Here is a 14870-nt window from a genome sequence, read left to right on the forward strand (position 1 = left end):
CGAACAGATTAGATGTACATAAAACTATAGTTTATTGACCTTTCTTGTAAACCGTTGTTTTTCAGGCCGTGCATTTACTAAAGGAAAAGGTTGTGAGTTTCTATCTACAGTTATTTCTGTTTCTGTCTCACGTGTTCTTTTTGGCTATGAGAGACAGTCTTCACCTCTGATTTTAATTCGAATGTCTGTTGTCTTCATGAATTCTCTTCCGAGTTAAGTACTCTCGTTTTGTCTACTGGAAGTTCCTATTAATAGTTAGGTCAAACTGTGTGATGCCAGCATGCCTTTCTCAGGGGTAAGTTTTACAGAAGCTGTCAACTTAATAAGATAGCAATAAATTTCATTTAATATAAATCAGGACTTTCACAACAGTGTCTTTAAGTGGTTCATTTTGTCTGACAAACTGAAAGGTCTTGCGTTGCGTTGGCTTGCCTTGGTGAGATATTGCAAACGCCTGATATAATGAGGCCTTTTTCTCGTGTCTTAGACTTCTCCGGCATAAATGCATTGCTTCATTAGCAATTCCTTGCGAATGCTTCTGGTAAAGAGTGATTACTTTTCTTTACAAGTGTTGTCACTTCTCCTGTGGCTTAATTTGGGTTGCTGTGTCAAAGACATGGGGGGCATGGGGTGGGAAGAAATTCATATAAAAATTTTGACTCATTCTCTGTAATCTCACCCCGGTGTTTTGCTAGCTCTGATGTATTCGGCGTTTTAAAGGGTATGTCAACACAGTAAATTTTGTACTGCCAATAAAACCTGTTGGTGAGCTCACTGAGAAATTTCTAGACCTTGGAAGGCAATTAATGTTTGAAATATGTAGTAATCTGTTTATTGCAACATTTTACACATCTACAAAATTAGGTTACCAGTCAGTAGCTAGCTGTAAACTATAAGGCTGCAAGATAAACCTGAAATAGTAAATAGTGTGTATTACACTGCATGATCATTTTAATAGTCTAATTTTCAAAGGGGTGTTAGATAGAAAATTCATACTGTTTCCAAGTTAGTCTTGAAATATAAATAGTGGAGATACATAGCTTGGTGAATGGATCTCTGGCACATGGTAATTATGCTGATTCTAATGATAGTTAAACTCTAGTTTCAGCTAAATGCTAATAAGTGAGGGGTAGCAGCCTTAATTAAATCCACAGACTGTTAGGCTGTTGTTCAGGCTTCCTTACCATGTCAAGAAAACTCTCAGTTGCCACCTAGCCAAGCAATACCTTGGGTCCCTCAGTCCAGAGGGCTATCTGGTGATGCTGGAAGAGGAGCTGTTGTTGTTGGTCCTTTGACTTGGAGTTTCGCTGGGGGCACGTCGTGTAGCCAGTGTCTTGGAAGGCAGTTCAGTGATCTGGGAAGCTGAGCATGCCATGTCAAGAGGCAGACCCTAAGAAATCTGAGGTAGTGGTTGATCTGTGGGACTAACTGACCCTGTTTGGTCTGGCTGCCCCATGGTTGTGCACATAAACACCAACAGGGCTTTAGTGCTTTGCATTTAAGAGCCCTTTTTCTGCTGCAGATATTTATTCCTCCATGTATCTCCATTTTCAAGATGCTTGGAGCCCTTTGGCTTTGAGGTGAGGTGTTATATCTTTAAGATACGCGCTCTGGTGAGTGAATTATTCTCAAAAAGAGCTTAGATACTGCTATTGGTGAGACAAGGCTGTAATGAAATGTCTTTGTAGGTTTTTAATGTTCTCAAATAAATTAAATTCTAGATTGTATTAGAGGGTGTGTTTCCTTTTTCTAGCGAGTTTGTTGGAGCTGCGCACATCTCACATCTCTGCCAAACTGAACTTGAATGCTCGTTCCCTCGTAGCACTGAGCCTCTTCAGCTCCTGAACATTAGGCTCACTTACTGCAGTTCTAAGAGTCAAAATGTTGAAGTGGCTGGGGAGGACTCTTTAAGGATCTCTTCACATCTCGAACCACGGTTTAATGAATTCTTTTGCAAGATGCATAATGAAGAGCTTGCAGGTTTCTATCAGTAGCTCAATCTGTCATCACCTCCGTGCAAGGTACAAATTCAAGACAAGGAAGGCTGATCTGGTGTAAGTACGTTGGCTGATAATGTAATACAGATCTCGTATGCGCCTCTTGCAAATAGCAGTTAAGGTACTCAAATTCTTACAGACTAAATTCAAAGTTTCAGCCCAACAAAGATGAAAATATGCGACCTGGTTCTCTGCTCATGCACATCAAGTTACACCAGACTATTCTAGACTTCTGTCCATGGAAGGGATCAGTGAGCACAGAAAGAAGCGTTAGCCAAAGAGCTCTGGCTTTGCTCATTGCAAAAGTCAGTCATGAACAATCGGTGCCATTCAGGGCTGCAGCAGCCAATTGGCAGAAGAAATCTTTTTTCTTTTTGTCTCATTGACACTAGAACATCCTTTTCTTGATATTCTTGTCTAGCTAATGGCTAGTTAGTAACAACCCTTTCTTCCTGAGGAAGCTCACAGGGAGGCCAACCTAAGGCCAACCTTGAACTTGCTGAAATGAAGGCACTATTATATGGGTTTAGTCCAGGACACAGGATAGAAATAATGATTTCCTGATACTGATGGACAGAGGGTGGAAACCTAGGACCTTTCTTTGCCCTTCAGCAAACTCAACCATGAAAAAGCAGATATTGCTCTTCTATCTAAAAGGGGAAGAAAGGGCCCAGTGATACGTAATAAAATAAGTGTTAGGAGAGACAAACCTAAAAAACACCTTTGTCTCTCAACTGCTGAAGTCACACTAAGGAGTTGTTCCTTTTTCTGTCTTGTTCACTCTTTATATTCAAAGTTTAAGTAAATATATAGCTTTACTTCGTATCACCACACTCCTGCCACCGATTTGACTGACGTCTTTTACTATACATGATTGAAGCAAGGCATAGGTGCTATCAATCTGTAAAGGAAATTTGAAGAGACTTTTTATCATCTCTAGTTGGCAAAGAAACTCTGATCTAGCCTCATTGATGACATCTTCAAAGTCACCCAAATTTCTGGCATTAATAATGGAAACAGCATTTTGGTTGGAATTGAGTGAAAGAAGGGTGGATATGTGGGGAGTTCAGCTCTGGTGTTCTTTACACCCAAACTTTTAGAAAAGTTCTGAAAGAAACAGATGAGAAGCAAGTAGACCAAACCCTCTAGAAGTAAGACAAAAAGGAAGTAGGTGTAGGTCGGAGGTCTGTTGTTTGCCTGATGTATTCTGGTTACAGTTGTTGATTTGATTAAATGATGGTTTCTGCCTCCAGGTAGTGCAGGGGATTCCTGGCCCTTGGTGAGCTGCGGTGCAGCTTAGGGAGACCAGGAGATACGTAAGCAAAGCTTGCAGGGACGTGGTGGAGCCATCCAACCTTCAATCCAGCGAGACTGCTAGGTAGGAGGAGAGCATCTTCTGGGAGAGGGAGAAACAGGTCACACGGGAGGAATCGTCCACCAGCTAGGGGGTCTTCTCACCAGGAGGAATGCCCCCACTGGTACAGGCTGACTGGTTGTAGTGCTGGGAGGGTTTGATTGTTAGAAATTGATAACCACATTGACCACTAGTCTCATGGGTGAGTTAATATTAAGTGCAGTCTGTTAAGCAAGAGGCTAAAAGACAGGACTTTCATGGCTCTGGGGGGAACTGCTGGGAAAATAAAACAGTACATGGGATTTTAGCTTCTGTTCATTTACTTAAAGAAAAAATCAGAAGATACATGGATAAATATGATTTCATGAGAGAATTAAAATAGGTTTTATACAAAAGGAAGTTATGTCTCAGAAATGAGAATTTTCTAAGAAGATCATGTATATTAGGGTTATCCAGCTGGTGTTCATTGGTAGTCTGACACTAACAGCTAAGCTCTCAATAAGGGAAAGCACTTTGGTTAAAGGACAGCAAGCAAATGATAAAAATGACTATTTTTACACTGGAAGGAAGCTACTGATGGGCTTTCTGTTGATTTTAGGTAGAACCTATGCCATTCAACACATTCATAAATGGTCTGGAAAAGAGGATTAATTAATAGTGAGATGATAAAATTTACTGAAATGGAATATTCGAGGTGGTAAAAACTAAAATTGACTGCAGAATACACATGATAAAAAATGACTGAATGGCAGCACAGAACCAAAGGTTTGGTATTAATAAATGCAAAGTAATATACATGGGAAAAAATAACCTTAAGTATTCAGACACCTTGATGGGGTCTAGATTAGTTATTTCCACTGAGGAAGGTGCTCTGAAAGTCATTGTGAATATTTCTCTGAAAGCATCAGCTAATTCTAGCAGCAGTCAAAAAAGCAAATTGACTCTTGTGAATTATTAGGAAAGGAAGTGAGAACAATCCACAAAACATTATGTTACTGTATAAAGCTGTGCTCATCTCTCTGATTTGGTATGCTATTAAAGTCCTCATCTCAGAAAGGATATAAGTAGGACTAGCGTGGAGACAGGCATGAATATTATTATATAGCTTCTGTGTGAGAAGGCTACAAGCCTTCGTCTTGGAAAAATAGATCACTGAGGAGAAGATCAAATAGGGCTCTGTAAAATCTGCAGTGGTGTGGACTGGGTGAATTAGGTATGATTTTTTTTTTCTCATTGTTTCTCAATAAATGAAAAGCAAGAATAGAAATAGGCAATACATTTCAAATACAAAATAAAAAAAGGAAATCTCTTATGCCATTTATACATACGATGTGGAAATCAGTCATGGGAAATGTGGAGTTCAAAGCTATAAGTGGTTTAGGGAGAAACTGGGCAAGTTTTTGAAGGGTTGATCTGTGGCTAATCAGCATTCTGGTGCAATGCACTGCCAGTGTCTAAGAGCTCCCGAAATTGGGGACTGCCAGAGGTGGCAGGATCGTAGAGGAGGGAGCACTCCATGGCTGTCTTACTTCTGCTCCTCATTCCATAAATACATAAGGTATCGCCATCAGAGGCAGGGTACTGAGCTGATCAGGACGGGTAATCTTCTATTGAAATAGGTGAGCAAGAAAGACATTTTTTTTGGATTGTGGTCAAACTTTATCTGTTTTACGCCAGTCAGAAATCTTGCCTGCCACTTGCGTGTGGAGGATCAGAGTGCTCAAAGGCAATAAGCTTAGGATGTTTGGCCCACTGGGAGGTGCTTGCAGTGTCTGAAGCCTGAGTACAAGTTCCCAGGAGAACATCACTTACTACCAGTTGACCCATTCAGACCATATTATTTCAAAATCTCAGAACTGAAGAAATCCAAGCATGCCTGGACACAGTTAAGGCCCTTGAAGGCTCTTGCAACTTTATTGGTGATTGGGGGGTGCTTCACCTGGGACTGAACATGAAGCCACCCTGAACACAAACAGGGCAAAGAGCTTGAAAGCTACTACAGCACCATCCTTACTCTTTGCATGGGCACCAAGTCCTGTGTTGCTTTTTACATTTTTTTGGCTTTTCTCCCCCCCCATCAAGTCTTGCAAAGATTTTCCCTCTGTCTTATATGACTTGCCAAGCCCTTGTCCCAGTTCTGGCAATCACATACAAAGAGAGATGAATACATCATAAAATGCATACGGCTTGAAGAGAGTTTTATGTCTTTTAAAGAGATCAGCTTGCCTTCCCCACAGTAAAACAGTTTGCGATCTGTGGATGAAGAAACCCCAGAGCTGTATAGAACAATGAACGCACTAAAACCCTCTGGGATAAATCCTACAGTGTTAGGCAGGCCCGAGATAATTATCGTTTTCCAGCAGAGGAACGAGGCAGCAAGCTGCGTAGAGTTCTGGGTTTTATCTGTTCTCTTTCTATCAGCAGAGGAAGAACTTTCATGCTCAGCTGGTATGAAAAAATGTAATGAAACTCTACAGCGAGTAACTTAAAAGCGGAATAACTCATTAGGACTTCTGTCCTCCAATTATGTCCCAATTTGCTTACCCCATCAGGTGCCAGTTAAATCCCACTTTATTTTGTATTTCTGTCTATTATTCCAGCAGTCACTTTTGATGCCTTTGAGGTGTATCCTGGCTGGTGTCACGGTACTGAGTGTGGCTTAGACTGCAGACTGGAGCATGGAGCTACCTTTGGGCATGCTGACCTGGCCACAGCTGTGTTGGGTTCAGAGATTACCACTACCCACAGCTTGTCCTCTCCTTTTCCCCTGAGGTTTGCCGCTCTCTTCAGCTCTGCAAGTATAACTCCACATCTAAATGGAGTGGAGTAGTCACAGAATCACTGAAAGGCTGAGGTTGGAAGGCATGTCTAGGGTCTGCCCAGTCCAAACCCCTGATCAAAACAGGGTCAACTACAGAGAGTTGCCCAGGGCCACGTTTGGGTTAGAATACCTGCAAGGATGGAGACTCCACAATCTCTCTGGAAAACATGGTCCAGTGTTTGATCATCCTCACAGGAGAAAAAAAGCTTTTTCTTATGTTTGAATGGATTTTCTTGTATTTCAGCTTGTGCCTGTTGCTTCTTGTGCTGTCACCAAGAAGAGTCTGGCTCATTCTTCTTTACTTGTCCCATTTAATGTTTACATACACAAATAAGTCCTCCACCACCCTAAGCCTTCTTTCCCCAGGATGAATAAACACTTCTCTCTGCCTCTTGCATGTCAGGTGTCCCAAGCCTTTATTAATCTTAATGGCCTTTTGCTGGACTTTTTTGAGTACCAACCTGTCCAGAAGTGGCCACAGACAGTAGCACTCCAGAGAGGCCTCCCTAGGGCTGAGCAGAGGTGAACAATTACCTCTTCCACCACTGGCAATGGTCTGCCGTGGATGACCCAGGCCCTACCAGGGTGCTGATGGCCTTCTTTGCTGCAAAGGTACATTGCTGGCTCACGTTGAGCTTGGTGTCCACCAGCACCCAGCTCCTTTCCTGCAGAGGTGCTAGACCTCCGTGCTTTTGTTTTGTCAGAGAAGCATGGGGAAATGGAAATGTTCTTAATAGTTGGTTTTTGTCTGTAAAACACAGGTCCTTCAGGCAGAACTGAAAGGAACAGATCCCAGTGGTAGCTAAGTGCATGGCTTTGAGAGGACCCCGAGGGCAGCGGTGGAGGAGAGGAAGACGGCTGGGCCGAGAGGTCAGTTTAACCCTGCTGAGCAGCTGCCAGGACAACCCAGCTGAATGCAGCCTTTGTGCCCTTGAATGGTGAAAGGCGTAAGCAGATCCTGTCTGAGCAAAGTCTGCGCAGACTTTTTGGGGGTGGGAAGGAATAGTGTTGTCTGAGGCTTGTTGGTGGCTAGAGATGAAGGCATTTTTCACTTGCACGGGTCCGGGATCAGCAAGATTGGAGGACTGGGTGCAGAGGGACACAAGCCAGCTCCATGCATTGGCTTTGTTAGCAGTGGGGTGACACGTGGTTGCAGTGCACCTGAGCTGTGATGTCCCAAACACTGCTCCCTTCTTCCAGCTTGACTCCCTGTGGGTTTGCCAGCAAAGTTCCTCACATCATGGGAGCCCCTACAGCACTGTAGTGAACGGGTGGGCATGTGTCTCTGATGAAAACGTCTTGCTTAGCCTAGTGTTAGCAAGCCGTGGAACAGTGTTGAGCGAGTGCATACGGCCATAAGGCATAGCTGAGCAGGGATAGTGGCTCAGCTCGTGGGAGCAGGATATCTGTGTTAGTCCCATCCGGCTCTTTAAGCAGGGCTAATTAGCCCATGCATCACTTGTTGTCTCTCTTCTGGTGCCAAATCTGGAACTAGTCTGGATATGAATGAAGTGTACTGTGTTTATCACGTGCTGTAAGCACACCTGTAGGCTGCTATTTCACTTAGGCTTAGACTCGTGAAGGGATTTGGATACCTAATTCGGTGCAGCCAGCAGGAATTAGACATCTAGGTCTGTCTGAGGACCCAGTCCTGAGGCTTTTAGGCCAGTGTTACTCAAAAGATACTCAGTATGATTCAGCATGTGTAAATCAGCGTTGTGTTCTTTTTCTGAAAACGGGTCACCTTGATTTATGCCAGCTCACGATATAACATGCAGATTTTGTAGGAAGATGCTTGCGTTTTCTCCTGAAACCTATGGTTGTGTCCCGGTGATCTGTATTCCACTGCAGCACAGAGCCTTTTCAAAATTTGGGAGCCATTTACGACTTCACTGCCACGCTGTGACATGATGCATTGCTTTGTAAACAGGGTCTTAAACAACCGGGGTCTTAAATCTATAAACTGACTGGGGCTTGGCAACACTTTGAAAATCTCTTTGCCAAATACCGTACATTACAGTACCCTCTGAACAGGCTTCACAAAGATCTGACTGTCTGAAATGTTCACATCTCCTTTGACATGATACGGAGAGGCTATGAGACTCCCTGCGGCTTATTTCCCCTAAAAGATGAGAAAAAAGCTTGATCTGTTCTGTGTGTAAAATGATATGTCTGAAATGCATGGTATGCAAAATTCCTCTGATAATTAATTTCTTCCAAAATATCTCTTTTTTTTTTAAAAAAAAAAAAAAAAAAAAGTATTGCTATCAATTTTGCTTTTGGCAATTGCTTGTTAAGACGTTCCCCAAACATAATATCCTCCCTGCAACGTCTTGGCATTTGTGCGTCTTCTCTTTCCTCTTGCCTCCCTGTTCTCTGTAAGGAGGGAAGAGAGGATGACTGCTGTGCTGCTGGTCTGTCTCACGCTATTCTCACACACACGTTTCAATTCACCTTTCAGCATACATTTTTTCCCCTCTTCACCAAGACTTGGCTGTGTTTTCCTGAAGCTTTACTTTTTGCTAAGGCATCCATAAGATCGTTCTAACTTACTGTTTCACAGTACTTTGTTGCTTTTAAGCAGCGAGTTGTCTGTGAGCACTCGTGTTTTGCTAGAAATTTGGCTGTCTCGCTGCGAGCGCTAGCTCTGTTGCCCAGGCTCTTGGTAATGAGCCTTCTCGGGGCTTCATTAGTGTGGTTTTACGTGCTGCTGCTCTGCATACTTGTAAGGACAATGGAAAGTCTTTGCCATGTTGTCCTACTTCAAATCAAATCGCTCCCCTCCCCTCACTGTTGCAATTTCCATGGAAGGGGACAGAATTCTTTTCTAGCTCTCTCTCCCCCATTCCTCTTCTGCTCTCACTCAATGAAACTGTGTCAGCTGGAAAGGCAATAGGATGGAGCAAACAATTGCAGGGAGCAGTTGTCACTCAATTCTTGTCAACAAAAAAAAGTCCTCTTTCTATTTCCCCTCCTTTCTTTCCACCTTCCTGTGACCTTTCACATGCCATGCCACATCGTTTTGCCTGTCAAAGTGAGCACTGCACTGTTACATGGGGTGCTGTTATAGGATTTTCTTGTAGGAATCAGGCATCTTCAGGCTGCCTGTATTTATATGTCCTTATTCATTACCATTGCTTAAAAATAGAATAAAGAAAAGTAAGAAGTGAGGCAGCAGGGTTCCTTAACACGGCTTTGATTGAGTTCTGTCTTTGACTTTCTTAGCCCTGTAGAGTCTGCTTGATTCAAAGGCGGAGCACTGGAAACCAGCTCTGCGAATGCACATGGGCACACCATCCCTGTCGTGCACTCAGCAGTTCTGTTTTCCTACAGCAGCCACTTGAAAAGCATCAGGTTCCTAGAGGTCATATCCAGTAGTGGTCTCCTTCTGACCACATGCCAAAATGAAGCACATTGTAAAATACAAAAGAAAACAGGAAATGTAGGGAGACGAAAGCCTGTTACCTAGCTTGAAATTTGTCAGAGATGTCATTCCTCCTTTTTTTCTAAATGAGTCATAGAGTCTTTAGCAAGTGGTTGAAAAGGACCTCGATTTGGCTGATAGCTCCTACCTTCTCCTTAATGGAGAGAATAAAGCACCTCTCCTCTAAGTAGGGCATTCTGTGAAATGTGTTGGAAATACCTGGTACAGTGTGTCCAAAAGTAATAGGAAAGAACATTTTTTGGATGCACCTGCATGTCATTCAGAATGGAAGCAGTTAATAATCCAATTACTTTACTGCATCCTCTTCAGCTTCGATTTCCATTCTCTTTTATAACAATCTCGGAGGCTGTTGCCAAACTGCCTAGACAGCCTTAGAGCTATCTGGTGAATCATAAATCTGCAGACAATGCTCTCCAAAAGTGAGCAGACTCAAATGATGTAAAATGAATTCTGGCCTTTTGCATCAACATCTCTTAACTTTTACGTTCTTTCGTAACTGATTTCATGCAGTTGGAGAAGTAGTCATTATTTTGGATTTTTTTTCTTGTTAGGCCTTTGTATTGCTCCGTATGTGCCAAACTTTTCATGTCAGAGAAAAATGAACTTCTTTGGTAGTGTGGGTGATGCAGCTGCTGCGCCTAGTACTTGGTGAAAACCAGTAGGGTAACACGCAGCAAAGCACGTCTGGAGGAGGGACAACTTCAGGCCCTCCTTATGGACACGAAGTCACATCCATCATATGTGATTTGTCATGTGCTGAAAAAAACAAACCATAGAGCAAGTCAAGATCTCAGTCTAGTTGCCAGTGAATTAAGATGCCCACGTCATCCAAGGTAACACTGCTGTTGACTGAATGACTGTAGGAACCAATCTGTACGTGGAGCCATCTGATCATGGAGGTATATTGGAAGGGCACGATTGGTGCCAGCACAGCAATACCCATCCTGTCACTTCATTAACCTTCCTTTCAGATCTATCACCCAATACTTTCTGCATACTATCACAGAGCAAGTCTTGTATTACAGGGGAAAAAAAAACGTGTTCATTAAAATATCCCTTTGATTTTCTTCATGCTGGACTAAAGTTATAAAAAAAATAATAAACCTCGTAACAATACACAAGATGAAACCAACAGGCTTCACTTTTTTTTTTTCCTCTAAACTTTTAGATGAAAACTCATGGAGCGTGGGTGATCATTGGACCAACAATCAGTGCAGGGTGATGAGATGCCAGAGACTTTTCAGGGTCATCTGAAGAACGTGGTGGTTAGGTTTTGTGTGTGCTACATGAAAGAGCAGCAGGACGGGAAGGTTTTTTTTCCCTCCTGCCATTCTTGTTTTGGATTCATTTCTGGGCTTCAGTCCATGCGTGCGCAGGATGTGATAAATGACCATTGCAAGCATTCAGTAGGTGAGCAGGTGGTTCTTGGTGAGGAGGATATACTGAATGGTGATCGGGAAAGGATCAGGCTTCATGCAAACTATTTTTCACTTCTATGTCCTAAGGTAGGCTTTACTAAATTCATCAGTTCTATGGACCGTTTATGCCAAGGTATGGCTAACCTGGAACGTTTCGATCCCTGCTTCAGGCTGTGCAATTTTTGCATGAGCATAGGGGCAGCTGTAGCCTGTGGTCCTGGAAGTCCTGCTTGCTCCTGAGACTTCTAGCTCAGAAGGGTCAGTTCCTGCCTGTGTAGCCTGCAGATAGCTGAAATGTGAGCAAACCATCATTAATCTGAGAGCAAGATTTGTTCAGGAAGATTTAATTCAATTACTCTTAGTGCTGCTGCAGTCAGTGGAGGGAGGGGGCCCGATGTAGCCCAGAGGACTTGACCACAGTTCTCCAGAATGCCAACAGACAGAAGTGTGCCAAGAGGGCAGATATTTGCCTCTCCCCATTTCTGTTTCTCAAATATCCAAACCTTAATACAATGATAAAAGAAGAGGAAAAATGTAAAGACAGAAAATACAATAACAGAATTATTTTTCGCAAAAATGTATGTAGAGCTTCTAGAAAATCTATAGTACTTGAATTTCCCCAAACAATGTGAACAAGCCAGTCACTTTCTATCTGACTCGTTATGTCTCATTGAGAAATGAATTGTAGGTCTTTCTTATTGAAGCATGATTAAGACTTACATGTCTCTTGTTGGCTAGATTTGCTATTGAGCACAGTAACAGCCAAAGAAAATGATGGTACAATTTTATATGATTAGGACAAATCCTTAAAAATCTGGGCAATTTTCAGCAACTATGTTAGGACAATAACTAAAACAGAAATTTTAAGACTTGTAAAAGCTTCTTTGTTGGACCAAACAAATGTTTCTAATTGGTTGAGTGGAACTGTGTTTATTCTGATCTCTCTGTTTTCTTCATTTTTTTTCTTGTAGACATCTGTTATTTTTCTGTTATTGCTTACATAGCCTTTTTATGCAAATTTCCAAAAGTGAAAACATAGTCCATTCCTCTTCAAGCTTCATTTAGATGGTCTTTTGTGCAACTCCTTTTTTCTTGTCATTTTTTAAAATTAATTATCAAATTAATTGACATAATTACATTAAACCAATAGGATTTGCAATAAAGCTTTGTGTTAGAGATCTTGTCAGATGCAGTGCAAGTATTGTATATGTCTTGGAGATGAGGAGAAAAACAAAGCAGAGTTTGCAAATGAGGTCTTAAACTATTCGCTCCCGTAGCAACTGGAAATTTTAGCGTTTGGCTCAAGGAAAAAATCAAAGTAGGCACTAAAACAAAACATAAATAATTTCCAGGTTTAATAATAACCTCTGGGTTATTAGCTAAACCAGTGTTGCAGGCACTGGCCTCATCAGTCTTTTCTGGTTTGGGATGAGCTTGGAGGGCAGGGCACGCTATGAAAACCTTGGGCTATTGAGTTGTCTCAGCCTTTATAGAGTCTTAATGTTTACTCCATGGGTTTCTGCACCTGATTTTTGCTGTATTTGACTTGGAATCAGTCTGGGTTTGCAAAAATAGGTGTTCGCCCACCACGCCGCTCCATGACCCTAATTTGAAGATGATGAGTTCCTTTGTTCTGATAATTGTATACTGTCTGCCCAAGGGTTTCTCTTCAGCCTTAATAATTTGCAGCTGAACTTCAACACATCTTTCTATATGACACCCAATCTAGGAACATCAAAGTGCCACAAGGAAAGGACAGGAATTGTCCCTGATCCAAGACCTGCTTTTAGAGGTGAGATGTGGTGCTTTGAGTTTTTTTGCTGTTAGCACTGGATGTGTATTGGCCAACATCTGCTTCTGTAAAAGCCCTTTTGGTTGATCTGATTTGCAATCAATACACTAACAAAATAAGCTTCCTCTCACATGTTTATTTTATCACAAAAAGAGGTTGCATCTGTCAGTTTCTTCCAGTCCAGCTCCTGTGCCTGATTTTTTCTCCAGGACATGACTGCTACTGCATTATTTCTGTATTTTGATGAGCAGGTTCATCACTGAATACAACTGGTAATAAATTCCTCTCAAATTTTAGGATTAAAAGTTGCTTTCTGAATGAAATTTTCTTTACATGTAAATATTTTATAGCTCCTTCTTTGTCATCTTTGCTTTACATGTTCCTCTGATGCCTTATTATCACAGATTCTTTCTTTTTCTAAATATTTGCCAGTTATCAGGTTTCTTTTAGGTTTAGTTTTGTCATCTCACGTGTTTTTTCCATGCTATGCTATTCCCTTCAATTCCTAAAACTAATTTTAATACTAGAACTTGTTAGCTGCAGCTTACACATTTCTCTTTCATTCAAAAAGTCGCTGGCTAGACTTTAAGTTAAAGATGGATCAAAGTGACCAGAAACACTTTGAGACATCTTAATTTTGGGGCAAAATCTAATACTTCTGCCCCCTTTTTTCACCTCAATCTTTTTATTTATTTATTTATTTTTTGGACAGCTCTGTGGGAGATCTGCGTTATCACAATTTCAGTAAAGAATTAGGAAAATATTTACTGTGAGTGCGATGGCTTTCTAATTTTGAAACCAGTTCAACTGGCAGGATAAAATGTGATGCAGCTGCATTAGTGGTAGTGCCTGAAAAAGATCCTGCTATTGTCTTCTTCCAACCCGATACTCCCCTTCCAAGTGAAATCCCATGCAGGTGCTAAGGCCAGATCAACCTAGAGAATCAGCTACTCTAACTTGGGCTGCCAAATAACTCTGTCTTATTTTATTTTTGAGCGTGGACGCTGGTTTCAATAATGCATTTCTTCAGTGCACCTTCATTTATTTCATAATTTTACCCAGGTTATTCCCCAAGTATCTCGGTGAGACATGTGAGCAGGGCTTGCAGTGCTATTAATCACCACCTGCCTCTCCTAGCGCTTGGCCAAGGGCACAACCCACAGGTAAAATGCTACTTCCTGCATTTTTCCCCCATTAATTGCATTATTCATAGAGGAGTAGCAAAAGTAGAACTGCTGCAAAGAATAATGAATACACAAGTAAATATTTGCACAAATAACACGATGTGCTTCACGCACAGAGGAGGGCCAGAGTCCCCAGGGCTGGGAGGACGTGCTCAGTGGAGAGCTGTGGGTCAGCTGCTGATGGTGATTTCTCCTTGGTGGGATCTCGCCCAGCTCTGCTGCTGTCCCCAGAGGCACGATGCCTGCCCTGACCATGTCAGACAGCACATTTTCTGTTGGGAATTGCAGTCCGTGCAGGCTGTGGCACTGTGAAAGGAGGTTTCCCTTGAGGCGGGGTCTCAGGGCTGTAGTCTCTGATACAGCGTTTGTGTAGGAGGCCTGCAGGAGTCAGAAGGTAATTCGAAGCAATAAGACCCATCTGTCATTCTTGTGACATTGCAATGACTGTAAACTTCCCTGACATATAGTGTTGGAGTAATTCATATTTAAAAGGGTATCTAGAGGTCTCCAGCGCAATCCAGGGCTCAAAGGAGGTCCAGTCACAGAAGGGTGCTTTTCCAGTCCAGTTTGGAGTGTGTCCAAGGGTGGCGATCCCACACCCTCTCTGGGTTCCTGTTGTAATAGCTGAATACCTTCGGGGTGAAAATATTTTCCCTAATATCTAATAGAATTTCCTGTATTATAATTCACGTCCATTAACTGCTTGTCCTGTTGCCAAGATTTAGTCTGGGCTTGTTATTTCTCATGGCAAAGTTTGACAAATAAATATTAATGTCTTACTGCTACTATTCCAGTACAAATAAGCAGAAGAGCTCTTCTTGAGATGGACTTATTTAGAATGAGCTTTTTAAAAGTATTT

General features: G+C 42.0%; 1 protein-coding gene across 18 annotated transcripts in view; it reads left to right on the forward strand.

The window, feature by feature from the left end:
- Positions 1–14870, forward strand: part of LOC310882027 (uncharacterized protein) — a 169031-nt gene that overhangs the window by 112176 nt on the left and 41985 nt on the right. For 2 of the 18 annotated variants that reach the window (XR_014572769.1, XR_014572784.1), the window contains one exon: positions 6934–7042. The exons of the other annotated variants lie outside the window; for them this stretch is intronic. The gene's annotated coding sequence lies outside the window, so the exon portion shown is untranslated. The remainder of the gene's footprint in view (positions 1–6933; positions 7043–14870) is intronic. 18 annotated transcript variants of the gene reach the window in all.

The sequence above is a fragment of the Anser anser genome, assembly GCF_964211835.1.
Source record: "Anser anser genome assembly, chromosome: 15".
Classification (NCBI taxonomy): Eukaryota; Metazoa; Chordata; class Aves; order Anseriformes; family Anatidae; genus Anser; species Anser anser.